Consider the following 26,671-nt stretch of genomic DNA (forward strand, 5'->3'; position numbering starts at 1 on the left):
GAAAGCATAACTAGTCTCCAATCAATACAAATTACAAGCTTCCAGAACCAAGTACACACATCTGAAATGAAGTGAAGCTCAAGAATCAAACAAACCAGGGAAAAGCAAAATAGATTTTTATGATAAAAATCAGATCCTAATATTTTCCTAAATTTAATGTGTCAATATTTAAACTTTCATTTTCACATCACTACAACATAGGAACAACGAAACAGCCGGGGAACCAAACTAACGGCCCTTATCACAGGATCAGAGAAATAGAAGGAATAAATACTTACCTTGTAGTGTTTATGGTGAGGGTTGAGCGCCGATTGAGGGAGAGGAAGCACCGATTGAGGGAGAGGAAGCGACGATTGAGGGAGGAGCGAGAGAGAGGCAGCGTCTTTAGTGTTTAGAGTTTGCGAGAGAGAGATCGTTGAGGGAGGGCACGCCGATGCAGGGAGCGCTAATAGAGGATTGCAGAGAGGGTGTGAGGGTTGCGAATCCGAGGAAGAGGATTGCGTTGAGGGTGCGAGGGTTGCGACAGAGGCGGGTGAGAGAGAAGGTGCGATAAAGGGCTACGAGAGAGGGCTCAGAGAGAGGGCTGGGTGTGAGGGTTCTCAATGGTGATGAAGATGAAGGGCTAGGGTAGAGGGTGTGCATAGGTTCTCATCAACAGTGATGAATTAGGACATGGTAGTGATGAAGATGAAGGGGCTGGCAGCGAGTGTTCGGAGGCTTGAGTAGTGAAAGGATTGTCACTTCCTTAGGCAGGGTTGAAATGTTTAATTGGGAAAAAAATTAAGTGTGAAAAAAATGGGTGAAAACTATGTCGCTATGCTTTTTTTAGAGTGCCTACAGGAAGACAAATCAGCCACGCTTCAAAAGCGTACTTATTTCTCTAAAAGCGTGGCAAAAAAATGTAACCAAATCAATAATCAGTCGCCACCCTCATAAAGCGTGCCGATTTCCCTCTATGGCCACGCTTTTGACGCGTGGCAAAAAAAGCGTGACAAGAAAAAGCGTTGCGAAATCACAAATCAGTGGCCACCCTCGCAAAAGCATGACCATAGACCACTTTTGGGCACGCTTTAAAAGCGTGGGAAGAAAAAAGTGTGCCGACAGGCCTTTTTTCCTGTAGTGATTGACAACGGCATTTGATATGGTTTAGAGGAGATTAACTTGATGAGAGGATATGAGTTAATCACTTACAGCTTTGCCATAGAACGAATCATTCATCGTTGAAGTAGTCAGTAAGACGTATTAATCCCGAAAGATAAAGCATCTCCAAAGCCTTAACTGTTTTACCACTGTTGTTTTCATGTCAATTCCTTACTATTTCTTTAATTTCTTGTTTATGTGTATTTAACAACAACAACTACCTATCTTTTTGTCTGACTAAGATCTGCAGGATAACCATTGATTGCTCAATCCAACAATCCTCATGGGATCGACCCTTACTCACCTGAGGTATTACTTGGATGACCCGGTGCACTTGCCGATAAAGTTGTGCGAGTTCAATTTCGCGCACCAAGTTTTTGGCGCCATTGCCGAGGATTGTTCTAGATTGACAAATTATCGGTTGTCTTGCTCCTTAGATCAGGTACTTTTTACTAGTTTTCCTTTCTATTTGTATTTCTTGATTCAAATTTTCAAACTTTCTTTGTTTCTTTTCGTAAAATTTTTCAAAAATTGTCTTAGTCATTTTTTTCTTTTGTTTGAGTCTTGTGTCAAATCTTAAGTTTGATGTCCTTTTGGTTTTTGTTGATTTTCCTTTTATTGATTTTCGAAAATTGTTTTTGTTGCTTTTCCTGTTGTTCAAAATTTTTGCTACTTTCTTTTATTAGATTTCAAATTCTTTAAGTTTGGTACCTTTTCGTGTTTTTTCTTTTTAATTTTTCAAATTTAGTGTCAATTTTTATGTTTGGTGTTTTAATTCCTGTTGCACTACATTCACCTGTGGATATCTAATCGGGAAGCCCTCTAGACTGTCATATAGAACCTCCCAGTTTTCTTGGTTTCTTATTTGTACAGAAGCATTATGAGCACTATGAATTTTGAGGGAGAAGCACAACCCAGGAGAACCTGGGGATATACAGCTCCCACTCCTGACTTCTATGGAAGGAGCATCAGCGTGCCCCCTATAGGAGCAGACAATTTTGAGCTCAACCCAAATTTGATCACGCTTGTGCAGAAAAATTGTCAGTTTCATGGACACTGATGAGCGGATAATTTATACGCTTTTTGGCATTGTTTTTAGTATGTTTTTAGTATAATCTAGTTAGTTTTTAGTATATTTTTAGTAGTTTTTAGTTAAAATTCACTTTTCTGGACTTTACTATGAGTTTGTGTGTTTTTCTGTGATTTCAGGTATTTTCTGACTGAAATTGAGGGTCCTGAGCAAAAATCTGATTTAGAGATTGAGAAGGACTGCAGATGCTGTTGGATTCTGACCTCCCTGCACTCGAAGTAGATTTTCTGGAGCTACAGAAGCCCAATTGGCGCGCTCTCAACGGCATTGGAAGTTAGACATCCTGGGCTTTCCAGCAATGTATAATAGTCCATACTTTGCCCGAGATTTGATGGCCCAAACCGGCGTGGCAAATCAGCCTCAGAATTTCCAGCGTTTAACGCTGGAACTGGCATAAAACTTGGAGTTATACGCCCAAACTGGCATAAAAGCTGGCGTTTAACTCCAGAAAAGGTCTCTACACGAAAATGATTCATTGCCCAGCCCAAGCACACACTAAGTGGACCCAGAAGTGGATTTTTACGTCATTTACTCATTTCTGTATACCTTAGGCTACTAGTTCACTATTAATAGGATCTTTTGACATTGTATCTGTACCTCATGACACTTTACACGTTTCTCATTGTATCTTCTACGTCATGAGTCTCTAAACCCCATGGTTAGGGGTGAGGAGCTCTGCTGCATCCTGATGGATTAATGCAATTACTACTGTTTTTCATTCAATCATGCTTGCTTCCATTCTAAGATATCACTTGTTCTTAAATCGGATGAATGTGATGATCCGTGACAATCATCATCATTCTCAACTATGAACGTGTGCCTGACAACCACCTCCATTCTACCTTTGATTAAGTAGATATCTCTTGGATTCTTTAACCGGAATCTTCGTGGTATAAGCTAGAATTGATGGCGGCATTCAAGAGAATCCAGAAGGTCTAAACCTTGTCTGTGGTATTCTGAGTAGGATTCAATGATTGAATGACTGTGACGAGCTTCAAACTCCTGAGGGCGGGGCGTTAGTGACAGACGCAAAAGAATCACTGGATTCTATTCCGGCCTGATTGAGAACCGACAGGTGGATAGCCGTGCCGTGACAGGGTGCGTTGAACATTTCCACTGAGAGGATGGGAGGTAGCCACTGACAACGGTGAAACCCTTGCATACAGCTTGCCATGGAAGGAGCCTTGCGTGTTTGAAGAAGAAGACAGTAGGAAAGCAGAGATTCAGAAGATGGAGCATCTCCAAAACCTTAACCTATTCTCCATTACTGCAAAACAAGTACTTATTTCATGTTCTCTTACTTTTCACAATCAATCTTGATAATTTCTGATATCCTGACTAAGATTTACAAGATAACCATAGCTTGCTTCAAGCCGACAATCTCCGTGGGATCGACCCTTACTCACGTAAGGTATTACTTGGACGACCCAGTGCACTTGCTGGTTAGTTGTGCGGGGTTGCAAAAGTGTGATTGCAATTTCGTGCACCAAGTTTTTGGCGCCGTTGCCGGGGATTGTTCGAGTTTGGACAACTGACGGCTTATCTTGTTGCTTAGATTAGGACTGTTTATTTTTGTTGGTTTAGAGTCTTTTAGTTGAGTCTAGTTCATATTTTAAGTTTGGTGTCAATTGCATGCTTTTGTTTTCTTTTAGTTTTTCGAATTTGCATGTCCTTAGTCTCTTTTTGATCTTTAAAAATTCTAAGTTTGGTGTCCTCTTTGTGTTTTTTCCTTAAAAATTTTCGAAAATTAGTGTTTGATTTTCTAAAAATTTTAAGTTTGGTGTCATTTTGTTGTTTTTCTCTTTCCTCATTTCAAAAATCAAATCTTTTTCATAAAATTTTTCAATCATATCTTTTTAATTGCTTTTTTCAAAATCTTTTTAATTAACTAATTGATTCAGTTCTCAATTTGCTTTGATTTTGTTTTCTTTTTTTTAATTTTCGAATTTTTATTTTAATTTCCTTTTGTTTCATTTTATTTTTTCGGTTAATTCAAAAAAAAAAAACACAAAATTTATCTATCTGCAATCCATATCATTTCCCTTTATCCATTATGGACCTAAGTGGGATTGATCAGTCCAAAAGGACTCTGGGGTCATATGCTAACCCCGCTACAGCTGCATATGGGAGTAGCATTTGTACACCTCCCATCAAAGCAAGCAGCTTTGAGCTAAATCCTCAACTCATTATCATAGTGCAGCAAAATTGCCAGTATTCCGGTCTTCCACAGGAAGAGCCTACTGAGTTTCTGGCACAATTCTTACAAATTGCTGACACAGTACATGATAAAGAGGTAGATCAGGATGTCTACAGACTATTACTGTTTCCATTTGCTGTAAAAGATCAAGCTAAAAGGTGGTTGAATAACCAACCTACAGCAAGCATAAAGACATGGAAACAGTTATCAGACAAATTCCTGAATCACTTTTACCCTCCAAAGAGGATGACACAGCTAAGGCTGGACATCCAAGGCTTTAAACAAGAGGATAATGAATCCCTTTATAATGCCTGGGAGAGGTATAGAGGTATGCTAAGAAAATGCCCCTCTGAAATGTTTTCAGAGTGGGTACAGTTAGACATCTTCAACTATGGGCTCACAGAAAAAGCTCAGATGTCTTTAGACCACTCAGCTGGTGGATCTATCCACATGAGGACGACAATTGAAGAGGCTCAAGAGCTTATAGACACTGTTGCTAGAAATCAATATTTGTATTCTAGCAATGAACTCTCTCCAAAAGAGGAAGTCATGACAGTAGTCACTGATCCTAATCCTCAAGAACAGATGATTGAGCTTAATCAACAATTGCTCCGGATGACAGAGCAGTTAGCAGAATTTAAAGAGATGCTCCATGAAACTAAAGTTGCTAACAAGAACATAGAACTGCAGTTGAATCAAGAAAAACAGCAAATATCTAAACAGATAATAGAGGAATGTCAAGCAGTTCAATTGAGGAGTGGAAAGACACTGAATAACACTGCTCAAAGTAGCAAAAAGCCAAACAATGAACAATTGACAGGGGATAACCAAACCACTGTCCAAAATCCCTCTGAGGACAGTAAGAGCCCAGAGAGGAATGTTATTGGCGTTCAAACGCCAGAGAGGGAAGGAAAGCTGGCGTTAAACGCCCATTCCTTGCCCAGTTCTGGCGTTCAAACGCCAGAAAGGGGGGAAAAGTTGGCGTTAAACGCCCATTTTCCACCCAATCCTGGCGTTCAGACGCCAAGGGAGGATCAGACACCTGAGAGTGCTGACAGTAATCCCTCTAAAAAGGCTTCTTCAACCACTTCTGTAAGGAATAAACCTGTAGCATCTAAGGTTGAAGAATATAAAGCCAAGATGCCTTATCCTCAAAAACTCCGCCAAGCGGAACAGGATAAGCAATTTGCCCGCTTTGCAGACTATCTAAGGACTCTTGAAATAAAGATTCCGTTTGCAGAGGCACTTGAGCAAATACCTTCTTATGCTAAGTTCATGAAAGAAATCTTAAGTCATAAGAAGGATTGGAGAGAAACTGAAAAAGTGTTTCTCACTGAAGAATGCAGTGCAGTCATTCTAAAAAGCTTACCAGAAAAGCTTCAAGATCCAGGAAGCTTTATGATACCATGCACATTAGAAGGTGCTTGCACCAAGACAGCCCTATGTGATCTTGGAGCAAGCATCAATCTAATACCTGCATCCACTATCAGAAAGCTTGGGTTGACTGGAGAAGTCAAACCAACCCGGATATGCCTCCAACTTGCTGATGGCTCCATTAAATATCCATCAGGCATAATAGAGGATATGATTGTCAAGGTTGGGCCATTCGCCTTTCCAACTGACTTTGTGGTGCTGGAAATGGAGGAGCACAAGAGTGCAACTCTCATTCTAGGAAGACCTTTCCTAGCAACTAGACGAACTCTCATTGATGTACAGAGAGGGGAAGTAACCCTGAGAGTCAATGAGGATGAGTTCAAGTTGAATGCTGTAAAAGCTATGCAGCATCCAGACACACCAAATGACTGCATGGGCGCTGACATTATTGACTCTCTGGTAGAAGAGATCAATATGACTGAAAGCCTAGAATCAGAGCTTGAGGACATCTTCAAAGATGCTCAACCTAATCAAGAAGAATCAGTGGAAACAAAGGAATTTTCGAAAATTCCTCAGGAGGAGGATAAGCCTCCCAAACCTGAACTCAAACCACTACCACCATCCCTGAAGTATGCATTTCTGGGAGAGGGTGACACTTTTCCAGTGATTATAAGCTCTGCTTTAAATCCACAGGAAGAGGAAGCACTGATTCAAGTGCTAAGGACACACAAGACAGCTCTTGGGTGGTCCATAAGTGATCTTAAGGGCATTAGCCCAGCTAGATGCATGCACAAGATCCTGTTGGAGGATAATGCCAAACCAGTGGTTCAACCACAAAGGAGGCTAAATCCAGCCATGAAGGAGGTGGTGCAGAAAGAGGTCACTAAATTACTAGAGGCTGGGATTATTTATCCTATTTCTGATAGCCCCTGGGTGAGCCCTGTCCAAGTTGTCCCCAAAAAGGGAGGCATGACAGTGGTTCATAATGAAAAAAATGAACTGGTTCCTACAAGAACAGTAACAGGATGGCGTATGTGTATTGACTACAGAAGGCTCAATACAGCCACCAGAAAGGATCATTTTCCTTTACCATTCATAGACCAAATGCTAGAAAGACTAGCTGGTCATGATTATTACTGCTTTTTGGATGGCTATTCAGGCTACAACCAAATTGCAGTAGACCCTCAGGACCAAGAGAAAACAGCATTTACTTGCCCTTCTGGCGTGTTTGCCTACAGAAGGATGCCTTTTGGTCTGTGCAATGCACCTGCAACCTTTCAAAGGTGCATGCTCTCTATCTTCTCAGATATGGTAGAGAAATTTCTGGAAGTCTTCATGGATGACTTCTCAGTATATGGAGACTCATTCAGCTCCTGTCTTAATCACCTAGCACTTGTCCTGAAAAGGTGCCAAGAGACTAACCTGGTTTTAAACTGGGAGAAATGTCACTTTATGGTGACTGAAGGAATTGTCCTTGGGCACAAAATTTCAAGCAAGGGAATAGAGGTGGATAAGGCAAAGGTAGAGGTAATTGAAAAATTACTACCACCTGCCAATGTTAAGGCAATCAGAAGCTTTCTGGGGCAGGATTCTACAGAAGGTTCATAAAGGATTTTTCGAAAATTGCAAAACCTTTGAGTAACCTGCTAGCTGCTGACACACCATTTGTGTTTGACACACAGTGTCTGCAGGCATTTGAGACCCTGAAAGCTAAGCTGGTCACAGCACCAGTCATCTCTGCACCAGATTGGACATTGCCATTTGAACTAATGTGTGATGCCAGTGACCATGCCATTGGTGCAGTGTTGGGATAGAGGCATAACAAGCTTCTGCACGTCATTTATTATGCCAGCCGTGTTCTAAATGACGCACAGAAGAATTACACAAACACAGAAAAGAGTTACTTGCAGTGGTCTATGCCATTGACAAGTTTAGATCCTATTTAGTGGGGTCCAAAGTGGTTGTGTATACTGACCATGCTGCTCTTAAATACTTACTCACAAAGCAGGATTCAAAACCCAGACTTATAAGATGGGTGTTGCTTCTGCAAGAGTTTAATATAGAAATAAGAGACAGAAAAGGGACAGAAAACCAAGTGGCTGATCATCTATCCTGAATAGAACCAGTAGCTGGGGCGTCCCTCCCTTCTACTGAGATCTCTGAGACCTTCCCAGATGAGCAACTCTTTGCCATTCAGGAAGCTCCATGGTTTGCAGATATTGCAAACTATAAAGCTGTGAGGTTCATACCCCAGGAGTACAGCAGAGTGCAAAGAAAGAAATTAATTTCAGATGCCAAGTACTACCTATGGGATGAACCATATCTCTTTAAGAGATGTGCAGACGGAATGATCCGCAGATGTGTACCCAGAGAAGAAGCACAAAGGATCCTATGGCACTGCCATGGATCACAGTATGGAGGACATTTTGGAAGTGAGCGAACAGCCACTAAAGTCCTCCAATGTGGCTTCTACTGGCCTACTCTCTATAAAGATTCCCGAGAGTTTGTGCGTAAATGTGACAGTTGCCAAAGAGCTGGTAACTTGCCTCACGGATATGCCATGCCTCAACAAGGGATATTAGAGATAGAATTGTTTGATGTATGGGGAATTGACTTCATGGGTCCATTCCCACCATCATACTCAAACACTTACATTCTGGTGGCAGTGGACTATGTATCTAAGTGGGTAGAAGCAATTGCTACACCCACTAATGATACCAAGACCGTGCTGAAATTCCTCCAGAAACACATCTTCAGCAGGTTTGGTGTTCCCAGAGTACTAATCAGTGACGGGGGCACTCATTTCTGCAATAGACAGCTATACTCTGCTATGGTTAGATATGGAATTAGCCACAAAGTGGCAACTCCATATCATCCACAGACAAATGGGCAAGCTGAAGTCTCTAACAGAGAGCTAAAAAGAATCCTGGAACGAACTGTGATAGCCCGGAGAAAGGATTGGGCAAAGAGCTTGGATGATGCTCTGTGGGCATACAGAACAGCATTCAAGACTCCTATAGGAACCTCTCCATACCAACTGGTGTATGGGAAGGCCTGTCATCTGCCCGTGGAACTAGAACATAAAGCCTACTGGGCAACCAGATTCCTAAACATGGATGCTCAGTTAGCTGGTGAAAAAAGATTGCTCCAGCTAAATGAGCTAGAAGAGTTCAGACTCAATGCCTTTGAAAATGCAAAAATTTATAAGGAAAAGGCAAAGAAGTGGCATGACAAGAAGTTGTCAACCAGAGTCTTTGAGCCAGGACAAAAAGTTCTGCTCTTCAACTCTAGGCTCAAATTGTTTCCAGGAAAACTCAAATCCCGGTGGAGGGGTCCGTATGTGATTACAGGAGTGTCACCATATGGATATGTTGAGCTTCAGGATACTGATTCTGACAAAAGGTTCATTGTTAATGGACAGAGAATCAAGCATTATCTTGAAGGCAATTTTGAGCAGGAATGCTCAAAACTTAGACTTGAGTGATTCTCAATAAAAGTCCAGCTAAAGACAGTAAAGAAGCGCTTGCTGGGAGGCAACCCAGTCATTAGCAGGTTATATGTTTTGTTTTTACAGAGGCAAGTATCAAAAATGAAGGAATTCACAGAGTTACAGAAGGATTCAGCTCAAAAAGCAGAGAAAAAGAGCTTACTGGCGAAAAAACGCTAGTAAGGGGCATTTTGGGCGTTAAACGCCAGAATGGGCACCATTCTGGGCGTTTAACGCCAGGTGTGCAGCATCCTGGGCGTTTTAGAAAAACGCCCATTGATAAAGGAATTCTGGCGTTTAACGCCAGCCAGGGTACCTGGCTGGGCGTTAAACGCCCAAAAGGGGCAACAAATGGGCGTTAAACACCAGAATGGGTGCCATTCTGGGCGTTTAACGCCAGAAAGGTGGGGGGACCACGATTTTGATTTTCAATCAAATTTTTTTTAAATTTTCCTTTTCTTGCCCATACTTTTCTACATAAATACATCTTAACCTTTCATCATTCACCTTCAAATCTTCAAAAATCAAAATCATTCTTCAAATCCCTCTCAAATCAATCCCATATCTTACTCAAAAACTCACTCTTCTCTCAAATTCTCTCCATATCTTCTCAAATCACCTTTCAATTTTTTCGAAATCTCCCTCCCCCCTTATAAATACACGTTTGGCCCCCTAATTCCCCCACACCATTCAAATTTGCTCTTCTCTTCTCTCTCTTCTTTCCTTTCTTTTGCTTGAGGACAAGCAAACCTCCAAGTTTGGTGTGCTTTTCCGTGATCACTAAGCCAAGATTCATCAAGATCATGGCTCCTAAGGGAAAACAAACCAATTTAAGAGGAAAGAAAGAGAATAATCCAAAGAATCTTTGGAATCAAGAGAAGTTCTTAACCAAAGAACATGAAGACCATTATCACAAAATAATGGGTCTTAGGTCAGTGATCCCGGAAGTTAAATTTGATCTGAAAGAAGATGAATATCCGGGGATCCAAGAGCAAATTCGAAACAGAGGATGGGAAGTTCTAACCAATCCTGAAATAAAGGTTGGAAGGAACATGGTTAAGGAATTCTACTCAAATCTGTGGTTAACAGATAAGCAGAGAATGACTGGAACTGCTTACCATACCTACAGAACTATGGTCAGAGGGAAAGTTATGTACTTCTATCTGGACAAAATAAGAGAAATCTTCAAATTACCTCAACTGCAAGATGATCCTGAATCCTTTAATAGGAGAATGGTGAGAGCAGATAAAGGGTTGGATCAAGTTCTAGAGGACATATGCCTCCCTGGAACTAAGTGGATAACCAATTCTAAGGGTGTCCCAAACCAACTCAAGAGGGGAGACCTCAAACCAATTGCAAGAGGTTGGCTAGACTTTATTGGGCGTTCCATATTGCCCACTAGCAACCGTTCTGAGGTCACTATCAAGAGAGCAGTGATGATTCATTGCATTATGCTTGGAAAAGAAGTGGAGGTTCATCATGTAATTGCTTGTGAGATCTACACAATTGCAAATAAAAATTCCACTAAAGCCAAATTGGCTTACCCAAGCTTGATCTCCTTGCTCTGTAAAGAGGCTGGGGTAAAGATGGGAGTAGATGAATTCATACCCATTGAACATCCAATCACCAAGAAATCAATGGAAGGACAAATGCAAGACAACTCTATCAAAAGAAGGGCGCAGGAGTTCCTCCCTGAATTCCCTAAAATTGACTACTGGACCAGCCTAGAAGCATCTATCACCAAGTTGCAAGAAACTATGGAGCAACTGAAGGAAGAACAGCAGAATCAGAACTGCATGCTCTGCAAATTGCTGAAGGAACAAGAGAAGCAGGGGCGTGAACTCCAAGAGTTGAAACACCAAAAGCTTTCATCTCAAGTTGAGGGAGCATCCACTTCTCAAAATCAAGGTTGTTGAGTCCTAACTCTGTGAAAACCTCTATCATTAGGAGCCTATTTAAATTTTTGTTTTCTATTTTTATTTTCTAGTCTAATCTTATATCTATTTTTGAGTCTTGTTTTTAATTCATAATTAATAAAATTTAAAATTCATGTCTTAAAGCTATGAATGTCCTATGAATCCATCACCTCTCTTAAATGAAAAATGCTTTAATCACAAAAGAACAAGAAGTACAGGATTTCGAAATTTATCCTTGAAATTAGTTGAATTAGTTTGATGTGGTGACAATAATTTTTGTTTTCTGAATGAATGCTTGAACAGTGCATATGTCTCTTGAATTTGTTGTTTTGAGAATGTTAAAAATTGTTGGCTCTTGAAAGAATGAGAAAAAAGAGAACTGTTATTGAGGATCTGAAAAATCATCTAATTGATTCTTGAAGCAAGAAAAAGCAGTGGATACAAAAAAAAATATTTTCGAAAAAGAAAGAAATAAAGTTGTGATCCAAGGCAAAAAGAGTGTGCTTAAGAACCCTGGACACCTCTAATTGGGGACTCTAGCAAAGCTGGGTCACAATCTGAAAAGGTTCACCCAATTATGTGTCTGTGGCATGTATGTATCCGGTGGTAATACTGGAAAACAGAGTGCTTTGGGCCACAGCCAAGACTCATACACTAGCTATGTTCAAGAATCATTATACTAAACTAGGAGAATCAATAACACTATCTGAGTTCTGAGTTCCTATAGATGCTAATCATTCTGAACTTCAAAGGATAGAGTGAGATGCCAAAACTGTTCGGAGGCAAAAAGCTACTAGTCCCGCTCATCTAATTGGAGCTAAGTTTCCTTGATATTTTGGAGTCTATAGTATATTCTCTTCTTTTTATCCTATCTTGATTTTCAGTTGCTTGGGGACAAGCAACAATTTAAGTTTGGTGTTGTGATGAGCGGATAATTTATACGCTTTTTGGCATTGTTTTTAGTATGTTTTTAGTATAATCTAGTTAGTTTTTAGTATATTTTTAGTAGTTTTTAGTTAAAATTCACTTTTCTGGACTTTACTATGAGTTTGTGTGTTTTGCTATGATTTCAGGTATTTTCTGACTGAAATTGAGGGTCCTGAGCAAAAATCTGATTTAGAGATTGAGAAGGACTGCAGATGCTGTTGGATTCTGACCTCCCTGCACTCGAAGTGGATTTTCTGGAGCTACAAAAGCCCAATTGGCGCGCTCTCAACGGCATTGGAAAGTAGACATCCTGGGCTTTCCAGCAATGTATAATAGTCCATACTTTGCCCGAGATTTGATGGCCCAAACCGGCGTGGCAAATCAGCCTCAGAATTTCCAGCGTTTAACGCTGGAACTGGCATAAAACTTGGAGTTAAACGCCCAAACTGGCATAAAAGCTGGCGTTTAACTCCAGAAAAGGTCTCTACACGAAAATGCTTCATTGCCCAGCCCAAGCACACACTAAGTGGACCCAGAAGTGGATTTTTACGTCATTTACTCATTTCTGTATACCTTAGGCTACTAGTTCACTATTAATAGGATCTTTTGACATTGTATCTGTACCTCATGACACTTTACACGTTTCTCATTGTATCTTCTACGGCATGAGTCTCTAAACCCCATGGTTGGGGGTGAGGAGCTCTGCTGCATCCTGATGGATTAATGCAATTACTACTGTTTTTCATTCAATCATGCTTGCTTCCATTCTAAGATATCACTTGTTCTTAAATCGGATGAATGTGATGATCCGTGACAATCATCATCATTCTCAACTATGAACGTGTGCCTGACAACCACCTCCATTCTACCTTAGATTAAGTAGATATCTCTTGGATTCTTTAACCGGAATCTTCGTGGTATAAGCTAGAATTGATGGCGGCATTCAAGAGAATCCGGAAGGTCTAAACCTTGTCTGTGGTATTCTGAGTAGGATTCAATGATTGAATGACTGTGACGAGCTTCAAACTCCTGAGGGCAGGGCGTTAGTGACAGACGCAAAAGAATCACTGGATTCTATTCCGGCCTGATTGAGAACCGACAGATGGATAGCCGTGCCGTGACAGGGTGCGTTGAACATTTCCACTGAGAGGATGGGAGGTAGCCACTGACAACGGTGAAACCCTTGCATACAGCTTGCCATGGAAGGAGCCTTGCGTGTTTGAAGAAGAAGACAGTAGGAAAGCAGAGATTCAGAAGATGGAGCATCTCCAAAACCTTAACCTATTCTCCATTACTACAAAACAAGTACTTATTTCATGTTCTCTTACTTTTCACAATCAATCCTGATAATTTCTGATATCCTGACTAAGATTTACAAGATAACCATAGCTTGCTTCAAGCCGACAATCTCCGTGGGATCGACCCTTACTCACGTAAGGTATTACTTGGACGACCCAGTGCACTTGCTGGTTAGTTGTGCGGGGTTGCAAAAGTGTGATTGCAATTTCGTGCACCAAGTTTTTGGCGCCGTTCCCGGGGATTGTTCGAGTTTGGACAACTGACGGCTTATCTTGTTGCTTAGATTAGGACTGTTTATTTTTGTTGGTTTAGAGTCTTTTAGTTGAGTCTAGTTCATATTTTAAGTTTGGTGTCAATTGCATGCTTTTGTTTTCTTTTAGTTTTTCGAATTTGCATGTCCTTAGTCTCTTTTTGATCTTTAAAAATTCTAAGTTTGGTGTCCTCTTTGTGTTTTTCCCTTAAAAATTTTCGAAAATTAGTGTTTGATTTTCTAAAAATTTTAAGTTTGGTGTCATTTTGTTGTTTTTCTCTTTCCTCATTTCAAAAATCAAATCTTTTTCATAAAATTTTTCAATCATATCTTTTTAATTGCTTTTTTCAAAATCTTTTTAATTAACTAATTGATTCAGTTCTCAATTTGCTTTGATTTTGTTTTCTTTTTTTTAATTTTCGAATTTTTATTTTAATTTCCTTTTGTTTCATTTTATTTTTTTCGGTTAATTCAAAAAAAAAACACAAAATTTATCTATCTGCAATCCATATCATTTCCCTTTATCCATTATGGACCTAAGTGGGATTGATTAGTCCAAAAGGACTCTGGGGTCATATGCTAACCCCATTACAGCTGCATATGGGAGTAGCATTTGTACACCTCCCATCAAAGCAAGCAGCTTTGAGCTAAATCCTCAACTCATTATCATAGTGCAGCAAAATTGCCAGTATTCCGGTCTTCCACAGGAAGAGCCTACTGAGTTTCTGGCACAATTCTTACAAATTGCTGACACAGTACATGATAAAGAGGTGGATCAGGATGTCTACAGACTATTACTGTTTCCATTTGCTGTAAAAGATCAAGCTAAAAGGTGGTTGAATAACCAACCTACAGCAAGCATAAAGACATGGAAACAGTTATCAGACAAATTCCTGAATCACTTTTACCCTCCAAAGAGGATGACACAGCTAAGGCTAGACATCCAAGGCTTTAAACAAGAGGATAATGAATCCCTTTATAATGCCTGGGAGAGGTATAGAGGTATGCTAAGAAAATGCCCCTCTGAAATGTTTTCAGAGTGGGTACAGTTAGACATCTTCTACTATGGGCTCACAGAAAAAGCTCAGATGTCTTTAGACCACTCAGCTGGTGGATCTATTCACATGAGGAAGACAATTGAAGAGGCTCAAGAGCTTATAGACACTGTTGCTAGAAATCAATATTTGTATTCTAGCAATGAACTCTCTCCAAAAGAGGAAGTCATGACAGTAGTCACTGATCCTAATCCTCAAGAACAGATGATTGAGCTTAATCAACAATTGCTCCAGATGACAGAGCAGTTAGCGGAATTTAAAGAGATGCTCCATGAAACTAAAATTGCTAACAAGAACATAGAACTGCAGTTGAATCAAGAAAAACAGCAAATATCTAAACAGATAACAGAGGAATGTCAAGCAGTTCAATTGAGGAGTGGGAAGACACTGAATAACACTGCTCAAAGTAGCAAAAAGCCAAACAATGAACAATTGACAGGGGATAACCAAACCACTGTTCAAAATCCCTCTGAGGACAGTAAGAGCCCAGAGAGGAATGTTATTGGCGTTCAAACGCCAGAGAGGGAAGGAAAGCTGGCATTAAACGCCCATTCCTTGCCCAGTTCTGGCGTTCAAACGCCAGAAAAGGGGGAAAAGTTGGCGTTAAACGCCCATTTTCCACCCAATCCTGGCGTTCAGACGCCAAGGGAGGATCAGACACCTGAGAGTGCTGACAGTAATCCCTCTAAAAAGGCTTCTTCAACCACTTCTGTAAGGAATAAACCTGCAGCATCTAAGGTTGAAGAATATAAAGCCAAGATGCCTTATCCTCAAAAACTCCGCCAAGCGGAACAGGATAAGCAATTTGCCCGCTTTGCAGACTATCTAAGGACTCTTGAAATAAAGATTCCGTTTGCAGAGGCACTTGAGCAAATACCTTCTTATGCTAAGTTCATGAAAGAAATCTTAAGTCATAAGAAGGATTGGAGAGAAACTGAAAAAGTGTTTCTCACTGAAGAATGCAGTGCAGTCATTCTAAAAAGCTTACCAGAAAAGCTTCAAGATCCAGGAAGCTTTATGATACCATGCACATTAGAAGGTGCTTGCACCAAGACAGCCCTATGTGATCTTGGAGCAAGCATCAATCTAATACCTGCATCCACTATCAGAAAGCTTGGGTTGACTGGAGAAGTCAAACCAACCCGGATATGCCTCCAACTTGCTGATGGCTCCATTAAATATCCATCAGGCATAATAGAGGATATGATTGTCAAGGTTGGGCCATTCGCCTTTCCAACTGACTTTGTGGTGCTGGAAATGGAGGAGCACAAGAGTGCAACTCTCATTCTAGGAAGACCTTTCCTAGCAACTGGACGAACTCTCATTGATGTACAGAGAGGGGAAGTAACCCTGAGAGTCAATGAGGATGAGTTCAAGTTGAATGCTGTAAAAGCTATGCAGCATCCAGACACACCAAATGACTGCATGGGCGCTGACATTATTGACTCTCTGGTAGAAGAGATCAATATGACTGAAAGCCTAGAATCAGAGCTTGAGGACATCTTCAAAGATGCTCAACCTAATCAAGAAGAATCAGTGGAAACAAAGGAATTTTCGAAAATTCCTCAGGAGGAGGATAAGCCTCCCAAACCTGAACTCAAACCACTACCACCATCCCTGAAGTATGCATTTCTGGGAGAGGGTGACACTTTTCCAGTGATTATAAGCTCTGCTTTAAATCCACAGGAAGAGGAAGCACTGATTCAAGTGCTAAGGACACACAAGACAGCTCTTGGGTGGTCCATAAGTGATCTTAAGGGCATTAGCCCAGCTAGATGCATGCACAAGATCCTGTTGGAGGATAATGCCAAACCAGTGGTTCAACCACAAAGGAGGCTAAATCCAGCCATGAAGGAGGTGGTGCAGAAAGAGGTTACTAAATTACTAGAGGCCGGGATTATTTATCCTATTTCTGATAGCCCCTGGGTGAGCCCTGTCCAAGTTGTCCCCAAAAAGGGAGGCATGACAGTGGTTCATAATGAAAAAAATGAACTGGTTCCTACAAGAACAGTAACAGGATGGCGTATGTGTATTGACTACAGAAGGCTCAATACAGCCACCAGAAAGGATCATTTTCCTTTACCATTCATAGACCAAATGCTAGAAAGACTAGCTGGTCATGATTATTACTGCTTTTTGGATGGCTATTCAGGCTACAACCAAATTGCAGTAGACCCTCAGGATCAAGAGAAAACAGCATTTACTTGCCCTTCTGGCATGTTTGCCTACAGAAGGATGCCTTTTGGTCTGTGCAATGCACCTGCAACCTTTCAAAGGTGCATGCTCTCTATCTTCTCAGATATGGTAGAGAAATTTCTGGAAGTCTTCATGGATGACTTCTCAGTATATGGAGACTCATTCAGCTCCTGTCTTAATCACCTAGCACTTGTCCTGAAAAGGTGCCAAGAGACTAACGTGGTTTTAAACTGGGAGAAATGTCACTTTATGGTGACTGAAGGAATTGTCCTTGGGCACAAAATTTCAAGCAAGGGAATAGAGGTGGATAAGGCAAAGGTAGAGGTAATTGAAAAATTACCACCACCTGCCAATGTTAAGGCAATCAGAAGCTTTCTCGGGCATGCAGGATTCTACAGAAGGTTCATAAAGGATTTTTCGAAAATTGCAAAACCTTTGAGTAACCTGCTAGCTGCTGACACACCATTTGTGTTTGACACACAGTGTCTGCAGGCATTTGAGACCCTGAAAGCTAAGCTGGTCACAGCACCAGTCATCTCTGCACCAGATTGGACATTGCCATTTGAACTAATGTGTGATGCCAGTGACCATGCCATTGGTGCAGTGTTGGGACAGAGGCATAACAAGCTTCTGCACGTCATTTATTATGCCAGCCGTGTTCTAAATGACGCACAGAAGAATTACACAACCACAGAAAAAGAGTTACTTGCAGTGGTCTATGCCATTGACAAGTTTAGATCCTATTTAGTGGGGTCCAAAGTGGTTGTGTATACTGACCATGCTGCTCTTAAATACTTACTCACAAAGCAGGATTCAAAACCCAGACTTATAAGATGGGTGTTGCTTCTGCAAGAGTTTGATATAGAAATAAGAGACAGAAAAGGGACAGAAAACCAAGTGGCTGATCATCTATCCTGAATAGAACCAGTAGCTGGGGCGTCCCTCCCTTCTACTGAGATCTCTGAGACCTTCCCAGATGAGCAACTCTTTGCCATTCAGGAAGCTCCATGGTTTGCAGATATTGCAAACTATAAAGCTGTGAGGTTCATACCCCAGGAGTAAAGCAGAGTGCAAAGAAAGAAATTAATTTCAGATGCCAAGTACTACCTATGGGATGAACCATGTCTCTTTAAGAGATGTGCAGACGGAATGATCCGCAGATGTGTACCCAGAGAAGAAGCACAAAGGATCCTATGGCACTGCCATGGATCACAGTATGGAGGACATTTTGGAAGTGAGCGAACAGCCACTAAAGTCCTCCAATGTGGCTTCTACTGGCCTACTCTCTATAAAGATTCCCGAGAGTTTGTGCGTAAATGTGACAGTTGCCAAAGAGCTGGTAACTTGCCTCACGGATATGCCATGCCTCAACAAGGGATATTAGAGATAGAATTGTTTGATATATGGGGAATTGACTTCATGGGTCCATTCCCACCATCATACTCAAACACTTACATTCTGGTGGCAGTGGACTATGTATCTAAGTGGGTAGAAGCAATTGCTACACCCACTAATGATACCAAGACCGTGCTGAAATTCCTCCAGAAACACATCTTCAGCAGGTTTGGTGTTCCCAGAGTACTAATCAGTGACGGGGGCACTCATTTCTGCAATAGACAGCTATACTCTTCTATGGTTAGATATGGAATTAGCCACAAAGTGGCAACTCCATATCATCCACAGACAAATGGGCAAGCTGAAGTCTCTAACAGAGAGCTAAAAAGAATCCTGGAACGAACTGTGATAGCCCGGAGAAAGGATTGGGCAAAGAGCTTGGATGATGCTCTGTGGGTATACAGAACAGCATTCAAGACTCCTATAGGAACCTCTCCATACCAACTGGTGTATGGGAAGGCCTGTCATCTGCCCGTGGAACTGGAACATAAAGCCTACTGGGCAACCAGATTCCTAAACATGGATACTCAGTTATCTGGTGAAAAAAGATTGCTCCAGCTAAATGAGCTAGAAGAGTTCAGACTCAATGCCTTTGAAAATGCAAAAATTTGTAAGGAAAAGGCAAAGAAGTGGCATGACAAGAAGTTGTCAACCAGAGTCTTTGAGCCAGGACAAAAAGTTCTGCTCTTCAACTCTAGGCTCAAATTGTTTCCAAGAAAACTCAAATCCCGGTGGAGGGGTCCGTATGTGATTACAGGAGTGTCACCCTATGGATATGTTGAGCTTCAGGATACTGATTCTGACAAAAGGTTCATTGTTAATGGATAGAGAATCAAGCATTATCTTGAAGGCAATTTTGAGCAGGAATGCTCAAAACTGAGACTTGAGTGATTCTCAATAAAAGTCCAGCTAAAGACAGTAAAGAAGCGCTTGCTGGGAGGCAACCCAGTCATTAGCAGGTTATATGTTTTGTTTTTACAGAGGCAAGTATCAAAAATGAAGGAATTCACAGAGTTACAGAAGGATTCAGCTCAAAAAGCAGAGAAAAAGAGCTTACTGGCGAAAAAACGCCAGTAAGGGGCATTTTGGGCGTTAAACGCCAGAATGGGCACCATTCTGGGCGTTTAACGCCAGGTGTGCAGCATCCTGGGCGTTTTAGAAAAACGCCCAGTGATAAAGGAATTCTGGCGTTTAACGCCAGCCAGGGTACCTGGCTGGGCGTTAAACGCCCAAAAGGGGCAACAAATGGGCGTTAAACACCAGAATGGGTGCCATTCTGGGCGTTTAACGCCAGAAAGGTGGGGGGACCACGATTTTGATTTTCAATCAAATTTTTTTTAAATTTTCCTTTTCTTGCCCATACTTTTCTACATAAATACATCTTAACCTTTCATTATTCACCTTCAAATCTTCAAAAATCAAAATCATTCTTCAAATCCCTCTCAAATCAATCCCATATCTTACTCAAAAACTCACTCTTCTCTCAAATTCTCTCCATATCTTCTCAAATCTCCCTTCAATTTTTTCGAAATCTCCCTCCCCCCTTATAAATACACGTTTGGCCCCCTAATTCCCCCACACCATTCGAATTTGCTCTTCTCTTCTCTCTCTTCTTTCCTTTCTTTTGCTTGAGGACAAGCAAACCTCTAAGTTTGGTGTGCTTTTCCGTGATCACTAAGCCAAGATTCATCAAGATCATGGCTCCTAAGGGAAAACAAACCAATTTAAGAGGAAAGAAAGCGAATAATCCAAAGAATCTTTGGAATCAAGAGAAGTTCTTAACCAAAGAACATGAAGACCATTATCACAAAATAATGGGTCTTAGGTCAGTGATCCCGGAAGTTAAATTTGATCTGAAAGAAGATGAATATCCGGGGATCCAAGAGCAAATTCGAAACAGAGGATGGGAAGTTCTAACCAATCCTGAAATAAAGGTTGGAAGGAACATGGTTCAGGAATTCTACTCAAATCCGTGGTTAACAGATAAGCAGAGAATGACTGGAACTGCTTACCATACCTATAGAACTATGGTCAGAGGGAAAGTTATGTACTTCCATCTGGACAAAATAAGAGAAATCTTCAAATTACCTCAACTGCAAGATGATCCTGAATCCTTTAATAGGAGAATGGTGAGAGCAGATAAAGGGTTGGATCAAGTTCTAGAGGACATATGCCTCCCTGGAACTAAGTGGATAACCAATTCTAAGGGTGTCCCAAACCAACTCAAGAGGGGAGACCTCAAACCAATTGCAAGAGGTTGGCTAGACTTTATTGGGCGTTCCATATTGCCCACTAGCAACCGTTCTGAGGTCACTATCAAGAGAGCAGTGATGATTCATTGCATTATGCTTGGAAAAGAAGTGGAGGTTCATCATGTAATTGCTTGTGAGATCTACACAATTGCAAATAAAAATTCCACTGAAGCCAAATTGGCTTACCCAAGCTTGATCTCCTTGCTCTGTAAAGAGGCTGGGGTAAAGATGGGAGTAGATGAATTCATACCCATTGAACATCCAATCACCAAGAAGTCAATGGAAGGACAAATGCAAGACAACTCTATCAAAAGGAGGGCGCAGGAGTTCCTCCCTGAATTCCCTAAAATTGACTACTGGACCAGCCTAGAAGCATCTATCACCAAGTTGCAAGAAACTATGGAGCAACTGAAGGAAGAACAGCAGAATCAGAACTGCATGCTCTGCAAATTGCTGAAGGAACAAGAGAAGCAGGGGCGTGAACTCCAAGAGTTGAAACACCAAAAGCTTTCATCTCAAGTTGAGGGAGCATCCACTTCTCAAAATCAAGGTTGTTGAGTCCTAACTCTGTGAAAACCTCTATCATTAGGAGCCTATTTAAATTTTTGTTTTCTATTTTTATTTTCTAGTCTAATCTTATATCTATTTTTGAGTCTTGTTTTTAATTCATAATTAATAAAATTTAAAATTCATGTCTTAAAGCTATGAATGTCCTATGAATCCATCACCTCTCTTAAATGAAAAATGCTTTAATCACAAAAGAACAAGAAGTACATGATTTCGAAATTTATCCTTGAAACTAGTTGAATTAGTTTGATGTGGTGACAATAATTTTTGTTTTCTGAATGAATGCTTGAACAGTGCATATGTCTCTTGAATTTGTTGTTTTGAGAATGTTAAAAATTGTTGGCTCTTGAAAGAATGAGAAAAAAGAGAACTGTTATTGAGGATCTGAAAAATCATCTAATTGATTCTTGAAGCAAGAAAAAGCAGTGGATACAAAAAAAAATATTTTCGAAAAAGAAAGAAATAAAGTTGTGATCCAAGGCAAAAAGAGTGTGCTTAAGAACCCTGGACACCTCTAATTGGGGACTCTAGCAAAGCTGGGTCACAATCTGAAAAGGTTCACCCAATTATGTGTCTGTGGCATGTATGTATCCGGTGGTAATACTGGAAAACAGAGTGCTTTGGGCCACAGCCAAGACTCATACACTAGCTATGTTCAAGAATCATTATACTAAACTAGGAGAATCAATAACACTATCTGAGTTCTGAGTTCCTATAGATGCTAATCATTCTGAACTTCAAAGGATAGAGTGAGATGCCAAAACTGTTCGGAGGCAAAAAGCTACTAGTCCCGCTCATCTAATTGGAGCTAAGTTTCCTTGATATTTTGGAGTCTATAGTATATTCTCTTCTTTTTATCCTATCTTGATTTTCAGTTGCTTGGGGATAAGCAACAATTTAAGTTTGGTGTTGTGATGAGCGGATAATTTATACGCTTTTTGGCATTGTTTTTAGTATGTTTTTAGTATAATCTAGTTAGTTTTTAGTATATTTTTAGTAGTTTTTAGTTAAAATTCACTTTTCTGGACTTTACTATGAGTTTGTGTGTTTTTCTGTGATTTCAGGTATTTTCTGACTGAAATTGAGGGTCCTGAGCAAAAATCTGATTTAGAGATTGAGAAGGACTACAGATGCTGTTGGATTCTGACCTCCCTTCACTCGAAGTGGATTTTCTGGATCTACCGAAGCCCAATTGGCGCGCTCTTAACGGCATTGGAAAGTAGACATCCTGGGCTTTCCAGCAATGTATAATAGTCCATACTTTGCCCGATATTTGATGGCCCAAACCGGCGTGGCAAATCAGCCTCAGAATTTCCAGCGTTTAACGCTGGAACTGGCATAAAACTTGGAGTTAAACGCCCAAACTGGCATAAAAGCTGGCGTTTAACTCCAGAAAAGGTCTCTACACGAAAATGCTTCATTGCCCAGCCCAAGCACACACTAAGTGGACCCAGAAGTGGATTTTTACGTCATTTACTCATTTCTGTATACCTTAGGCTACTAGTTCACTATTAATAGGATCTTTTGACATTGTATCTGTACCTCATGACACTTTACACGTTTCTCATTGTATCTTCTACGGCATGAGTCTCTAAACCCCATGGTTGGGGGTGAGGAGCTCTGCTGCATCCTGATGGATTAATGCAATTACTACTGTTTTTCATTCAATCATGCTTGCTTCCATTCTAAGATATCACTTGTTCTTAAATCGGATGAATGTGATGATCTGTGACAATCATCATCATTCTCAACTATGAACGTGTGCTTGACAACCACCTCCGTTCTACCTTAGATTAAGTAGATATCTCTTGGATTCTTTAACCGGAATCTTCGTGGTATAAGCTAGAATTGATGGCGGCATTCAAGAGAATCCGGAAGGTCTAAACCTTGTCTGTGGTATTCTGAGTAGGATTCAATGATTGAATGACTGTGACGAGCTTCAAACTCCTGAGGGCGGGGCGTTAGTGACAGATGCAAAAGAATCACTGGATTCTATTCCGGCTTGATTGAGAACCGACAGATGGATAGCCGTGCCGTGATAGGGTGCGTTGAACATTTCCACTGAGAGGATGGGAGGTAGCCACTGACAACGGTGAAACCCTTGCATACAGCTTGCCATGGAAGGAGCCTTGCGTGTTTGAAGAAGAAGACAGTAGGAAAGCAGAGATTCAGAAGATGGAGCATCTCCAAAACCTTAACCTATTCTCCATTACTGCAAAACAAGTACTTATTTCATGTTCTCTTACTTTTCACAATCAATCCTGATAATTTCTGATATCCTGACTAAGATTTACAAGATAACCATAGCTTGCTTCAAGCCGACAATCTCCGTGGGATCGACCCTTACTCACGTAAGGTATTACTTGGACGACCCAGTGCACTTGCTGGTTAGTTGTGCGGGGTTGCAAAAGTGTGATTGCAATTTCGTGCACCAGACACCCTCAAGAGAATTCCACCAAATTCATCTCTGATTTCTTGCAAATTTGTGACACTATAAAGACTAATGGAGTGGATCCTGATGTCTATAGGTTGTTGCTCTTCCCGTTTGCTATGAGAGATCAGGCCAAGGACTGGCTGGGAGAGCAACCCAAGGAGAGCTTGGACACCTGGAGTAAAGTAGCTGACAAATTCTTGAACAGATACTTTCCCCTGAGAAGATTAACTAAGCTAAGGAAGGACATCCAAGCCTTCGAACAATAAGAGGGGCAGTCCCTCTATAATGCTTGGGAAAGATACAAGACAATGCTCCAGAAATCCCTGTTCAACTGTTCACCCACTGGGTTGAACTGGATATCTTTTATGATGGACTCCTTGAGGCAGCCCAAAAGTCCCTAGATCATTCTGCAGGTGGTTCCTTATACCTGTTGAAAACACCAAAGGAAGCTTAGAAACTTATTAAAACAGTGGCCAGTAATCAACACTTATACACAGTAGAAAGACCCACGGCAAGAAGGGAATCCAAGGAGGAGTCTGCAACAGACATAACTCTAGCTCAGAACAAAGCAATGGTTGAGTGGCTGGACCTTTTGACAAAGCAGTTAGAAAGCGCGCATGCATTCGCAGTAAGCCAGCAATTGTCCCTTCAGAGTGTGCAAATAGAGCTACACCAACTGAAGACCAAGCAAGAAGCTGAAGAATGCCAGGCAATTGAGCTACGGAGTGGTAGAACACAATGCTAATACAACACTTAGCTACCCATAATTCACTTTTTTTACACACCCATGCATTCTCTTTTTTTATTCACATCCCATATGCATTGATTATTATTGACCTTTTCTTAGGGCATTTTGTCTCCTTTTTATTGCTTTCTTTTTCTTTTCTTTTCTTTTTCTTTTTTTCTTCTTTTTATTTTTCTTTTCTTTTTCTCATTTTTATTTCATTTTTTTTCAAACTAAAATATATACAAGAGTGTCAATGTAAATGGTTTAAACATTTAATGCATGAGTATGTACGTAATTCCCAAGATCTCAACAAAAATATAAAAATACACTTTTATCCTAACCAATGTTTCCAACCCTCCCCACATACACTTGAATGATACACACTCTCACCAGCCTAAGCTAATCAAAGATTCAAATTAAGGACATTTATTATTTTCCACTTTAAAGCTAGTAATGTGCTAAATTAAAAAACAAAAGGGTATTATCATAGGCTCAAAGTTATCTAACAATGGTATATAAAAAGGTAAGGCCATTTGGGTAAGTGAACTAAGTGAAATGATGGCCTCAATCATATAAATGCATTTATACACAGAATAATGGACATAAAGAATCAAACAAATCAAAGATTACAATCATAGAAAGAAAATAATACACACAAGAAGGAGAATAGTGGTTATATGATGTAACCACACAATTAGGCTCAAAACTCACATGATTGTGTGTTCTTAGCCCAAAAACATGTTCCACAATATATAATTCAAGCAAGTTTCAAGAAAAATTTTTACTAAAGTCAATTTTGGAATGCCCTATAGATAAATTCCTTGGGAAATTTCATTATTTTACTAGGCTTATCATATATATGCAAACCACGAAAATACAACTAAAATTTTCTAAAAGACTTAATAATAAAAGAAAAATAAATGAAATACAAAAGTGTTAGAATTAGAAATTTGTCACCCAAAAATTGGCCAATTGGTCAGACGACTTCCCCACACTTAAAAGTTTGCACCGTCCTCGGTGCATTCAAAGATGAGCAAGGGGGTGCGGTGACTTCACGAATTGCCACCTTCAGCTGGTGGATCAATCGGCTACTGCGTGTTCTTTTCTCTACTTCCCTTTTTGCTTACAGTGAATCATCCTGAAAGATAGACAACAGAATAGTAAGACGAATAAATACAAAAGCAAGGAAGCATGGATTGTTGGAATGAGATATGAATCACTAAAATGAAGTGAGTGAATAAGTGTGTGACATTAAGGAACTAAGTGTGTCGCAACTACACAAAAGGAGGAAGTACTTCACTCATTTTAGTGTGCCTGAGATGCTTTAAAGAAAAGTTGTTGGTTAAGACAATAACAAGGGAAAAAGAAGTATGAAATCATCCAAGCAAGAATCAGGCAACAAAGTATAACCTCAACAAAGAAATCCAATAATGACTATTAACAACAAACGATGCCAAAATAGCATCCTATCAAAATTAGTAGCAATAAACAGTAAACAAGATTAATAATCCAACACTTAGCATGAAAACAGAAAATTTAACTACCTAAGTAACTAATTAACTACTAACAACTAACAAACTAAAGAGAATAATGACGGATGGTAAATGGTGGTGTTGGATGATGGTCAGAGAGGGGGAAGAAGAGAAAAGGAGAAAAGAAATGGAGAGAATAGAAGAAAAAAAGGGGGTGGGACAGAGGACGCGTGGGTTGACAGCAATGAACGCGATGCGTACGCGTCAGGCACACGTAGGCGTGGAATGGAGAAAATAGAGGGTGACGCGTACGCGTTGGTCATGCATACGCGTGGGTCCTAGGCGTACGCGTGGGTCCCAGGCGTACGCGTGGGAAGAAATTGTGCTAGGTGCACAGTTCCTGCACCCTATTCTTGCAACTCTCTGTTTGGACCTTTGGATGTAGCACAGTGCTCGCACGATCCTGGCGCGCTCAAAATTCTTGGGGTCCCCTATGTACGCGTGACAGGGTGCTATGTTTTTCAAAATTTTTCCATTTTCTTGCACCCGCCCAAGAATTCCAAGCATCCAAACAGCCATCTAAACACCACCAAACCTTATTTAACATACTAAACTACCAAATAAACTCAACTAACCAAACAAAACATGAAATTAAACTAATTTTACCAATATATACAAAAGAGAAAAATGAAAAGATGTTACCATGGTGGGGTGTCTTCCACCTAGCACTTTTATTTAGTGTCCTTAAGTTGGACTTATGGGGAGCTCTAATCCAGGTGGCTTGTAGTTGAATTCATCCTTAAACTTTCACCAATGCTTGAATCTCCAATAAGCTCCAACATTCCAAATCATTTGCATCAAGCCTTGATGGAGTTCTCCCCAAGCTATGAGCT

The sequence above is a fragment of the Arachis hypogaea genome, chromosome 3 (genome assembly GCF_003086295.3).
Source record: "Arachis hypogaea cultivar Tifrunner chromosome 3, arahy.Tifrunner.gnm2.J5K5, whole genome shotgun sequence".
Classification (NCBI taxonomy): Eukaryota; Viridiplantae; Streptophyta; class Magnoliopsida; order Fabales; family Fabaceae; genus Arachis; species Arachis hypogaea.